At 50.7% G+C, this 12,905-nt stretch overlaps 1 protein-coding gene across 4 annotated transcripts in view; it reads left to right on the forward strand.

Moving 5' to 3' along the window:
• The first annotated feature begins 10,124 nt into the window (after positions 1–10,124).
• LOC144153738 (uncharacterized) overlaps positions 10,125–12,905 on the forward strand; it is a 76,466-nt gene continuing 73,685 nt past the window's right edge. For 3 of the 4 annotated variants that reach the window (XR_013319365.1, XM_077685429.1, XM_077685431.1), the window contains exon 1: positions 10,125–10,277. The gene's annotated coding sequence lies outside the window, so the exon portion shown is untranslated. Of the gene's footprint in view, positions 10,278–10,426; positions 10,735–12,905 lie in introns of those variants that run through there. The other variant, XM_077685430.1, reaches the window with a different exon arrangement.

Here is a 12,905-nt window from a genome sequence, read left to right on the forward strand (position 1 = left end):
CCCATTGCTCTTGTTGGGTAGTTGACGGAAAGAGAGAAGGGCGCTCAGGGCTAAAGTCGCACACCCCGATTGCGGGGCGGAGTGTTCCTACTTCTGACCAAAATTTACATTCAACGTCGTAGCGATTCGGATGCATTAAGTGAAGACGTGTAGGCTGTGGGAAGGAGCCCGGATTGTATGAGCCGTAGGGTAGTTTGTTGTTCCCTGGAAAGGTCAGGGTAACGCGAAGGTGCGGTCTGTCTCAGAAGGCGATAATGCTGGATTATCTCCCTGAACGTGAAAAGCGGGTGATTGTCCTCGTGCAGATCGATAGCACGTGAGGTAAAAGCGCAGGCTTGTTGGGTGGGCGTATTTGTTGCCCTCCATTGAAGCGAGAGGGGATGTCCAGATGACCTGAATGGAACCGTTTGGGGGGTGGTTTTTTAGCACGCGCAGTGCAGGTCAGGACACCCAACCCGACTGGTAATTCCAGTAGGCTTGCTGGGAATGGCTGATTACCCTCCGAACCCCTGGTTGAGTGAGAGCCAAGGGGATGGCTGCCTCTTCTGCTGCCGTCATTTCTTGGGTCCTAAGCGAGGTACACGCAAGCAGGTTGGTTCTGAAGGTAGCCACGATGATGGCATTGCTGCCCTCGATGTTTGTAGGCGTCTGTGTAGAAAGAGTCTGGGACTACGTCAAGCGGAGTAACATTCTGGGCTGCCCAGCCAATCTGGTGAAGCATGCGGTTACCTACCGCAGTTCTGAGTCGGACCTTCTGGTTAGAAAGATGGCCTTCTATCAGCTCTTCCACCGTGTTGTGGAGCCCCGTGCTAAGCAGCCTGTGTGTGGACGCACTCATGAGAAGACCAATGGCCTGCTCGACCGCCTTTCTAATCATTATATAAAGCATCTCTATGTCTTCCTTGTCGATAAGAAGACAGGGGGTTGACGTAAGTGACTCTCGAGAGGACAAAAGCTTCAATTAATCGAAAGGTACCGGATTCTTTTAGGCCTCACTGCTTGGTGGCAACTCGGCTGATCATGTGTATGATTTGATTAATGCTGTTTTTGAGGCGCTACAAGGAGACGTCACTCTTAGTGTTAGCCTCGAGATGTAGGCCCAGGATCGTGATGCTGCGGCTTGGAGTGATGGCCTGGCCATCAAGGAATATTTGAATGTATTCCTTGATTGAGGGCGGACGACAAGGAGCTGTGATTTTTTACGTGAACACTGCAGGCCACATGCTTTAGCACATTTGCGTACTTGAAGTGAGATGCCATGCATTGGTGTGAGCTTCCTTTAATTTTTGTAACTCTTAGCACATGAGCAAGGTGCGCACAGGGCCGCTAGACGGGCATGAGTGGTCGCGTGACGCTTTCACGTGGCATTCAGCGAGAACGGAGGGGGAAAACCCGTAGATGTGCTTGGTGAGTACACCACTTGTCTTCCCCGTCTTCGCGTGGGCTCGTAGCTAAATCGGTAGGAAACGGGCTCTCGCTTTGTTAGTCTATTAGTTCCAGGTTCGATTCCCGGCGGTGCCAGTAAATTTTTTTATTTGTTGGTGGAGTTTTCTTGTGACACCAACGGTCGCGAAAGAATTCTTGGGGGGTAGAGATAGAAAGCTTTGCTTTAAAAATCAAATGTAACGTAATGTAAGGACTCGTTACAATGTTCAAAGTGTAACTGGAACGCGTTCTTTTCGCAATAAGGGAACTTGTAACGGGAACTCGTTTCAAAATTGGGGAGGAACGAGGGGCGAGATTTCGTTCCTATTTTAGAGGAACGTGTACAACACTGCCTAGGGGCACGAGGCGGCAAAAAACGCTAGCGAGTCGGTGCAGCCCTATAGGAAGCATATCCGCTCCCCAAGCAGCAATCTTAGGGGGCGCCCTTTGTTTATTTCGCCCGAGGCGACTGCCACGAATGGCGGGCTGGCAGCTCGCGCATGCGCAGATTGCTACTGGAACAAGGTCCATTCACGCACGAGAGCTTGATTACTGGAACAAGGTCCATTCACGCACGAGAGCTTGATTGATTGATGATTGATTGATTGTAGGGTTTAACGCGCCGTCGCACACAGGCGATGAGCTAGACGCGCCGTAGTGGAGGGCTCCGGATTAATTTGGACCACCTGGGTATCTTTAACGTGTGCCGAAAACGCGAACACACGGGCGTTTTTGCTTTTCGCCTCCATCAAAAAAGCGGCCGTCGCGACCGGGAATCGAACCCGTGTTCTCGTGCTCAGAAGCACAACGCCTTTGCCACAGGGCCACCGCGGCGGGTCACGCATGAGAGCTCTGCTCCGCGTGCGCCTGTCCTACTCACGTACCGTCGCGTTCGCCGGTCACGGGGAACGCATCATACTCGTTCCATTCTGGCGCGGTGGCAGCTACCGCACTTGGCCCTGCTTCGAATCCCATTCAAAGGGTTTTTATCTGTATTTTCTTCATTTTCTCTTTACAGCAGCCTGGTATTCGGTTCTATTTGTGTCGTCGCCGTGAACTACGGTCCTGTTATGAGATAAGGCTTTCGCCATAATAAACGTGTCGGTTTTTTTATACATCTCCTGCGCGGGATTCTTTTTTTTTTCATTTTTTTATATTTTTGAAAAAAAAAACATGAAATAAACTTGTTTTTCTCACGCTCCTCAAAATTTTATGAAATTAGTTGAGTCCCATCTGCATCGTTGCTGAAGCTGTTTACATCCTGCAACGAATACCAGAGTCCTTCGCGGGTTGTCAGGAAACCCGACTAAAAAAACGTGCGGGGATAATTGGTGGCACGGAATTTTTAGCCAGATAAGTAAAAGATATAAAAAGCGAAGAAATCACACAAGTGAGCTTACCAAATCAAGAATGTGCATGATACCTCTCCCGTATATAAAGCTCAGACAAAACATTTACCCGGGCACGCAACTCTGCTCACGTGCTTTGAAGGCGAAACCGTTAAGGTACTTGTTAACAACTTATTTGCTGCAACATTGGAGCAAATTACTTTGACCGCTTTCCTTTCCGCTCCACGTGCATGCGTCATTTTCTTTGCTTTCGTTTCTTCGTCTTACGGCGCGAACTACATCAGCAAGCAGACTGGCTCACGTCACAGCATCCCTAATGCCAGGGTTCTGCGGGGCTGGTTTGCACCTGTTCTACACACGTGCCATCACGTTCAGGTGCCACGCGGCACGCACTATTCTACAACATTTACGTTTGTAATTCGTGGTTTTGGGAGTTTTGTGGAGCGGAAAATTGCCCTTAAAGCTCTTGGTTATCGGCCAATCGCCCAGTGTTCCACGAAGAAAGAAACAACAGCGACAACATTTTTCCCCGCACGGGGCACCTTGAGTAATCTTGGTGACAGTGTTGGCGACACCACGGACCCCGAGCCCCCAAACATATGCTGGATCCAACCGTGGCGATGTGTTGTAAGGTGAAGGGTAGAAACCTCAAACGGTGGCCGTCGGAGCCCAGGTCAATCTCCGGCGGATGGGCTCCCTGTCTGTTTACCAGTCAGGGAGCTCCGGGACCTCCTCAGGTATCAGGGTGGAAGAAAGTACCCCCGTTCCCTGCTTCTATGGTATTTTCAACCCCCCCCCCCCCCCTCCAAACGTGATCGGTCCCCGAAAAGGGGCCGCACCAAGGTATCTTTTCCTCCGTTGCAATCAATCTCGCTCCCAAAGCCCGATAATTCCTCGCGCTTTCTGATCATGGAATCTCTTGATAAGACAAAGCCCATCACTTCCCAGTCCGTGTTTCTAATCTGCAAGTATCTTGAAAGCCTTGTCGGAAAGTTGTACAAGGCTAAAAAACTGAAAACGGGAGAACTCCTGATTGAGGTAGACAACAAACAGCAGTCCGCAAACCTTGCACAAATGCGCATGGTCAATGTTGACATCAAGATCACGACTCATCGCAGCCTTAATAGCTGCCAAGGCGTGATCTCTGACCCGGATCTTATAAGTGAAACTGAAGCCGATCTGCTCGAGGGCCTCCGTGATCAGGGCGTGACGGCAGTGAGGCGAATAACCATACGCCGAAACGATCAAATCATACCTACCAAGCACATCATCTTGACGTTTGACCGCTCAACACTCCCTGAGTCGGTCAACGCAGGCTTCGTGAGATGTCCGGTCCGACCCTACGTGCCGAACCCACGCCGCTGCTACAAGTGTCAGCTGTTTGGCCACGGCACAACCTCTTGTCGTGGTAAACTGATGTGGGCAAAATGTGCTGCGCAAGATCATCCAACTGATAATTGTGAATCTGAGCACTTCACCTGTCCGAACTGCCAGGGACCACACGCTGCCTATTCCAGAAGCTGTGAAAAGTTTAAACAAGAGAAACAGATTATTGCCTTGAAAGTAAACGAGAACATAACCTTCCCAGAGGCGCGAAAGAGGCTTGCCTCTTTCCCCCTGGGGAGGTACGCCGACGCGGCTCGCCGGGGGGCGGAGGGGCGTCAGATTTCGGCGGGGACCCAGTATACCGCCAGTCGGACGTGGTCCCGCCCCCGCCCCCCATCAGGTTGCCTCTGGCGACCGCTCCCGCCTCCGCACCGCTCGCTGAGCCAGCAGCGGCTGTGGTGGCAACCACATCAGGTGGGAGTGATGCTGCATCCTCCACTTCCGCTCCACCGTCCCAAACCACATGCGAGGGCACGGAGGAGATGGAAACGGGGGAACCAGCGGCAGCTCCCACCCCCACCGCACCGCCTGCACCATCCGAGGCGTTCCTGAAACCCTCGGCGGTTTCGGGCAAGGAAAAGCGCGCCTCAAAGGGTCCGCGGTCCAGGGAGCCTGGATGAAATCGACGTCGGGCCGTTCTTGTCTGCGGTGCACCGCAAGGAACGTGTCCCGACGCCAAAGCCTCCCGACAAGCCAAAAAAGACGAGTCCAGTAGCTCCGAACACTTCATAATGGGAAAAGAAAACATAGAAGAGAAAACATAGTCCAATGCAACTGCAGAGGCCTCCTTAAAAATCTTGACGATGTATACGAAATACTGCATGCTAATCAGCCAAGTGTAATGTGTGTTCAGGAAACCCATTTGAATTCCAAGCACACAAATTTCTTGAATAGTTACATGGTCTTCAGAAAGGACAGGGATGGCTGCACACACTCTTCTGGCGGTGTGGCCATAATTGCCCGGAAATCCTTAGCCTGCCACCCTGTCACCCTGAACACACGACTCAAGTGCGGGGAGGCCGATCCTCCCACCGGACATTGCGGACTCAGTGCGCTCTTCGGGGCGAGAAGATCAGCTAAGGGCCATCCAGCGGCTCGAGGCTGCACTGGACCGGCAAAGGCGAAAGGGGAACCCGCACTCCCCTCGGCCTCCTCCTGCGGGAGCGAGGGCTAGGGGCGACAGCGGCGGCACTCCAAGTAGCCCGCGCCGACCAGACACAGACCTCGGGGTCGGCCCGACGCCGCGGTGAGCGGTGAAGACTACGGGACGGTGAAGCCCTGCGTGGCCTGATCCGTCCCCGACTGCCGGTACCTCAATAAAGTCCTTTCTCTCTCTCTCTCTCTCTGAACACTGTCCTTGAGGCTGTAGCAATTCGAACAATAATATTTAATAGGTTGATAATGGTATGCTCCATATATATGCCTCCTGATCTTGCCCTTTCGAGCTGTGACTTCGAGGCGCTGGTTGACCAGCTGCCCGAACCAGACATCTTAAAGGAGTACTGACACGAAATTTCAAAGCTGAGATAACTATGTAAAACGCTTCCTTTTTATCAGGAGATATCTCCCAGCAAGTTTCAACAGCAAACGTTCAGCGAAACATATTTAAAATCCATTTTAATCTTCGCCCGCACGAGAAAGCCCAGAGCGGGCCGACGTGACATCATCTGCTACGTGCCCCAAACTGCCGACGTCGGGGCTCCCGTGACGAAGCCGACGCGCTGGCTGTGGTTGGCGCGCGCTGCTCGGGCGTGTGTACACGTCATGGTTTTGGGAATGACGTCATGCTGCCCGGGCCTGTGGGGACGGCGAAAACCTCGGCCGGTCTGGGCGCGCGCGTGCGCTCGCTCGCGCGCGCTTCCAGAGAGGCAGCGATACGGCAAGAATGGTGACGTCATGTTATACATGCTGTCATGGCGGCCGCTCGGCGTTTTTCAGTCGAAACCGAAACTGGCACGAATAAACGACGCCGTAAATGAATGTTTGCGCTGCGCTCGACCGTCTAATCTGTCATTCTATGATTAGTGGGCTGGTAGGCACGCATAGCAGCGAAAAAAACGTAACATAAAAATTTCGTGTCAGTACTCCTTTAACAGGCGATTTTAATGCTCACAATTCACTTTGGAGCTCTTCTCGTACGGATGCCCGGGGTCACCTGATAGAGAGGTTTCTAACATCCTCTGGAGCATGCCTTTTCAACAATAAACAGCCTACATACCATAACATAGGACACAACACATACTCATGTCTTGACTTGGCTATTGGCTCCGCAGTTCTCTTTCCTCATGTCGAGTGGGGTGTGGGCACTGACCCATATGGCAGTGACCACTTCTTCACCTCACTAACATATATAGGTAAAGGCCCAAGCAGTCATCTTCCCATAATAGGTTCAATGAAGCACGAGCTAACTGGAACACATTTACAGAGACATCCAAACTACACTACACAACCATAAGACACCTACATGTAGATGAAGCCGCTCAACTCCTCACGGCGCACATCCTCGACGCCGCCGAAAAGTCCATTCCCCACGCCTATGGTGCCCCGCGCAACCAGCGGAGGCCGTGGTGGAATGAGGACTGTAGGCGAGCGCGAGAGGCCCAGAACAAGGCGTGGGGTATCCTTCGTCGGTACCCCACGTCGGGAAACCTCCTCTTGTTCAAACGGGCCAAGGCCTTCGGAAAACGTGTGCGCCGTGAGGCAAAAAGAGATAGTTGGCGCTCATTCATAACATGTATAAACTCATACACAGACACACGCAAGGTATGGACACGTATACGCAAACTCAAAGAACAACAAACACACAGCCTGCCTCTGGTCAGCCCAAGAGGGGACACACTCGAAGATCAGGCTGACACACTCGCACAACACTTCCAACATGTGTCCAGTTCAGCACACTACACACTTTCATAAAACACAAATAATCGGCCGAAAAGAAGCCCTTACTAGATAACAACAGGTCTTCTTATAACTCAGAGTTTTCACCCGCCGCGGTGGCTCAGTGGCTATAAGGCGTTGTGCTGCTGAGCACGAGGTCGCGGGCTCGATTCCCGGCCGCGGCGGCCGCTTTTCTGATGGAGGCGAAAAGCAAAAACGCCCGTGTGTGCGATATTTCGGCGCACGTTAAAGATCCCCAGGTGGTCAAAATTAATCCGGAGACCTCCACTACGGCGCGCCTCATCGCCTGCGTTGCGTTGGCGCGTTAAACCCCACTATCAATCAATCAATCAGAGTTTTCACTGCATGAACTGAGGGTGGCTCTGAGCACGTGTAAACCCTCAGCTCCAGGCCCAGACAACATCACATATACAATGATAGAACACCTACACGCAGACACAGTTGAAACACTTCTACATCTATATAATAAAATATGGCTTTCGGGGCACATTCCACACTCCTGGAGGGAGGCCATAGTATTGGCTTTCTTGAAGGAGGGAAAGGACCCCTCCTCCCCCTCAAGTTATTGCCCCATAGCCCTGACGAGCTGCCTGTGCAAGCTCTTCGAGAAGATGATCAATCGCAGGCTCGTGTCCTTGAGTACAACGGTCTTCTCGAAAGCTGCCAGGCAAGCTTCAGGGTGGGGCGATCCACGAATGATCAATTGGTAGCACTTGACTCGTACATCAAGGATGCCTTCGTGCATAAGCAGTATTGTTTAACTGTGTTTTTCGACCTCGAGAAGGCCTACGACACCGCTTGGCGTTATGGGATCCTTAGTGACCTCAAGTCATTCGGGGTTTCGGGTAACATGTTAAACACTCTTGTTAGTTACTTGTCACACAGAACGTTTCGAGTGAGAGTTGGTTGTGCACTCTCCAAGGTTCACGTGCAAGAGGCAAATGAAACTCTGACATCTAGTCAGACACAAATGGATTGTGCTGAGTTGAAAAAGCAGTTGGCAGACCTGGAAAGAAGATACACCGTACTTCAACAACATCACACACATGCTAAGAACGCAACTCAAAACCTCAAAAGAATTTGAGCGTAATCATCATTACCTGTATTATAACTGCAGTGAAGTGTGTTTGTATCATATCATTTTGTACATAATGTATTACGTAACAGCAGTGAAGTGTGTTGCTCATATTTTTGTACATAGTGTATTTGTGCTTCAAGGTATATTAAATGATTATTCCCACTTCCGTGTAAGCCTTTATCTTTAGATTGCAACCCAAGGACGCCGGTTCGATTCTCGGCCTCGGCGGCCGATTTTCTGATGAAGACAAAAATACAAAACGCCCGTGTGTTCGAGATTCCGGCGCGTGTTAAAGATCCCTAGGTGTGGTCAAAATTAATCCGGAGCCCTCCACTACGGCGCTCCTCATCGCCTATGTAGCAGGCGCGTTAAATCTCATCAATCAATCATGTTTAGATTGCACAGTGCATGCATGACATAGTTCGCCGCCGGGCAATCCTATGTAAGTACCGCATAATAGTTTCAGTGGCCGTAAGCGTGCCGGACATTCGTACTTGAATACGTAGCAGTTCCCTTCCTTCGTGTATTTCACCTACTTTCTATGTTTATATGTGAACGCAACGACAGCAAGTTCACGGCGCCGGTATGACAACGACGGCGAGAAGTTGCCCGCCGTGTCACCTATCGTAAAAAAAGAAAGGCATTCCCCATACCTTCGCTTATCATCTCAAAATAGAGAATCCTTCACCAAAACCTTACTCTTCTGTTCTTCTACCCTAGAAAAGGAATGAATATCAAAAGTAAAGCCAAATCAAGCCCACACTGTTAGCGAGACAAGCAATCGCAAGGCGCGCCACCATGGAGGAAACCCTTTCTTTCCTCCATGTATAGTGCCTAGAATATACTAAGCACTATCCTCCATGCGCGCCACGCAGCACTGTAACCAGTATATTATCTCTATGACTGTAACGCAGCAAACGCGCGCCCCGCGTACCCCGCGTCCAGCGGATGCAAGAAAATGGCGGTCGCGCTAGCAGACGACGCGGTTCCTCACCCTCAGCGGAGCGGGCGCGTTCTATGAGGCGCGCATCGTGGCACCCTAGAACCTCTTGAGGTTTTAGGGACCTTAGAACCTCTGCCCTCAGGGCGCTATTTTATTACAGTGGCCAACTATGACATTGGATAGCTGAAGTGATGCGGATAAATTTCACGTTCGTTTAGTAACAAACTGCGCTTTCAATGGCCCTTCATGTGTACCTGCACATCTGATTTATTGAAACCTGTGTGCGGCTACGCCCGCTTCCTGCGTACCCTTCCCGCAATGACGCCAACCATTCAAGCTTGCGCGCTATTGCGATCATCTACTGTGATAATAAACACTGTGCCGTGTTGATTATCTCGTTTCATTCCCAGATATTAGCGGCGTTCCTCTAATGTCTCCGGTTTGCCTGTCTCAGCGAGAATCGACAGTGGTGGGAGGAGACCTTTCACACGTTGGTGTTCTCCGATCGTTCTCTTTCATCCGTATTTATTCTTGTCAGTTTCTCTGCTAGCGCATCTGTTGTATTAGTGTGTTTTTTTTTTTGCTTGCAATGTATACTTTTATCCCCGTTGGATGACGATGTTATCCCTGTTCGTCATCGTCATCCCAGTTGGATGATGAATAATTTATAAAAACAAATGGAGTAATTTATAAAAACAAATGGCCGCATATGCAAGATGTGTGTCCGACCATGTGTCCCATAGAGTTTCATACATGAAACTCTATGGTGTGTCCCCCCTTGTGATTTTTGTGGATTTACCCCACTGGTCATCTGCCAGGCCATCGCCTCGATGGCCAGGCACACGTACGTGCAATGGGAGAGCATGGGGAGAGCGGTCGAGTCGTCGAGTGCTTGAGAACGCACGGCGTTCTGAAAACGCTGAAAACGACCTTGAGAAAAATAAACGACTGACAGAATTGATCAGAAATTAAGCACACAATAAATCTTCCACTGTTTGTAACCCTTATTACGTTCAGTTGTGGTGTTTCAATTTATAAACCACACACAGCAAGCAGCCTTCTAAATGTGATCTGCTCCTAGTGGTGAAAACCTCAACCACATTGCATCTTCTTGTCACAGTCTTTCTCTACGGAACTGGATTGCACATACCGACCGTAATTAACAGTTGTAGGTGCGCGGTACGGCTAAAAATCTCCGGTAAGATATTTTTAATTTCTTTCTAGCACATGTATTTTTCTCCCGCAGAGAACTCGTTTTGTCGCGAGTGCCAGTTGTGCAGTGTGAACGGTGACGACGTGAGTCGGTTGGAGTACAAGGGAGCTATTCATCGCGAATCCGGTGGTTGTCGGATCCTGACGTAAAAGCTTTGTAGGCGCGTCGAATCCGTCGTGCACCGTTCAGCACACAACAGCTTCACAACCCCTTGCGTCTCGTGCTTTCTTCGCTAAGTTTTGTGTTCGCGGCGAAGTGCAGCATCTCGACAGAAAGCGACAGCGCAACAAGCGGGAAGGGAAAGTTGACGAACAGAGAGCGCAAGTGTTTGTCTGCTTCCCGCCCCGTCGGTTGCGCTGCCGCTTTGCGCTGCTCTTCCGTCGAAGTCATGCACCGACCAGCCCAAGTTTCAACTACACTGGAGCCTGTTGTCACCGGAGAGGTGTGTTCGCGCAGAATCGCCCTTTGTGAGCGGAGGGAACGTTTTCCCCATTGCGTTCGCGATTTATAAAGAGGACGAATAATTTTCTGCAAGCACTAGGCGTATTTACGCATTGCCTAAGTACCGCTTGTGAAGACGGGAGGCTAGCCGTCTTTGGTAAACGCGTCGATGAAGACCTGGGACGTTACATCAGCCGGGCGAGACGGGAGCGGTCTCCTAACTGCCGGCCGGGGCTTGTGCGCGCACGTAACGAGCGCAGCCAACGTGCGCGCACAAGCGCACGTTGGCTGCGCTTTCTTTGCTCGCGCCAGTGTACGGCCTGGCGAGGTGCGAGGGATAGGCCGCAGCCTCTCGGGTAGTAGGAGTTGAAAACGGGAGCGAAGATATCGCGTAGTTTGCGCAAAGCAAAGGGCCCTAACCGGTCAAGTCATGACGGTCAGTGTCAGGTAGGTTGACAAGAGACAATACTCTGGGTGGTTGGGCCTGGAAGGGTATGTTGGGTTGTGGAAATATTGGAGGATTTGAGGCAGCAGGGAGTACGACAGTGGAAAAGAACACGTGGGATCGAGGTGTCCAGAGAGGGACAATCAGACCCAGTTGGGGTCACAAGACGCTCCGATGTCACCATTTTCACAAGCCCGCACAGTGCTTGGGCGCACATTCATGGTAGCATGTGTGGGCTAGTGCCAGTTGCGTTGTGCTACTGGAACCAGTGAAAATCTGGCATCAACGGCGTGGGCACAGCGTAAGAAATACTGTTAGGTGGGGACACAGCTCGCAAAACAAACGTGCACTTGTCATTCTAATAAAGTCGCCAAACAGATGCTGCTGAAACCGTTGACTGCAGTGCTCTGTAGCGGCAAAGAAAAGAAGCTGCCCAAGTGCCAGCCACTGTGAGGTGTTTGAACTTTTACGGCTTCTCTTCGGGCCTTCATGGCAGCTTTCGTAGCCGGTCATCTGCTCGCCGTGGCCTGGCCTATTCCGCCGCTTGACGGAGCAGACGACAATTTGGAGAAAGCCATGCGAAAGCACTTGAGCTCGCTGCAGTGTTTAATGCAATCTGGGCGATTGTTTCGAGTAGGTAACAATCAAAACAAGTTATAAAACACTAAATCGAAGTGAATGTGTTCTGTGGGAGCTATTGAACACTCAAGCAAGTAAGATTTCGTGCTTACGCCATGAAAAAAATGGGGTGCAACGCCAGTACACACAGTTCCACGTGATGCTAAATGAATGAATGCGTGCTCTGCAGCAATCCCACTGCTTTTGCATTTGTGCAAAAAGGTACTTTTTGGAGCTTGGAGGGGAAGTACTACTCAATGTCAAAGAGGTGCATGCTCACAGGCGATGCAGTGCCTTCGATGTTATCATTGGCTACAGCACTCCAGCTATTCAGTACCAGCAGCTGCAAAAACGAAGGACTTGCTGCCGCAACAACGCCCCGAAATAGAAAGAAAGGGTAGCTGATTTGCTGGAATAGATTAAACTAGCGGTGAGTGTGCTGATGTTTTTTTATCGTAGGGGATGTTGCACCACTTGGGTATGTTCATGCACAAAGCAGCGGAGACAAAGCGATGCTGTTGAAGTCTCTGGCGGTGCTCAATGTTCGGAGGAGCTCTGGCATGGGTCTTTAAGACGCCCGCACTCTTGCAACTGTTTTAACAATATGGTAAAATCACGCGTTAAGCTCGCGTTGTGTGAGCAGCATTGCTTTAAAGGCATGCTACTAATGCCTGGGAACCACCTTGCTTCAGACAGTCGGTCAAGCCACGTGAAGCCTAGGACACTGCGAAGTTAGGAGTTCTGCCACCAGATGACCTTTCAACCGAAGGTCTGCGCGCAGCGCCACCAGCTTTATTTGACAGCTTTTTGAGCCGCTGTGTCCACAGCTAAAAGTACATCTTACACCTTGGGTGTGGGACAAGCGAGGCATGAACAAGACATATTCAGCTTGCCCGTACAACAACACTGGTTTATTGAAACACTTAGATAAAACAATTTGTACAGAAGTGTCTCCGTAGCCAAAGAGCAGTGCGCCAACAGGTTCATGTTGCAGGCAGTGCAGCACCGTGTAAATTACAGTGTTAAGGTTGCTGCTGAACGGTTTGCAGTAAAAAGGCCGATGTTTGCCGCTGTCGCCGTCTCTTATCAGTTGATGGACTGGTAATAGA

This window comes from Haemaphysalis longicornis, unplaced genomic scaffold (genome assembly GCF_048455015.1).
Source record: "Haemaphysalis longicornis isolate Haplotype H1 unplaced genomic scaffold, Haemaphysalis longicornis Haplotype H1 scaffold_9, whole genome shotgun sequence".
Lineage (NCBI taxonomy): Eukaryota > Metazoa > Arthropoda > Arachnida > Ixodida > Ixodidae > Haemaphysalis > Haemaphysalis longicornis.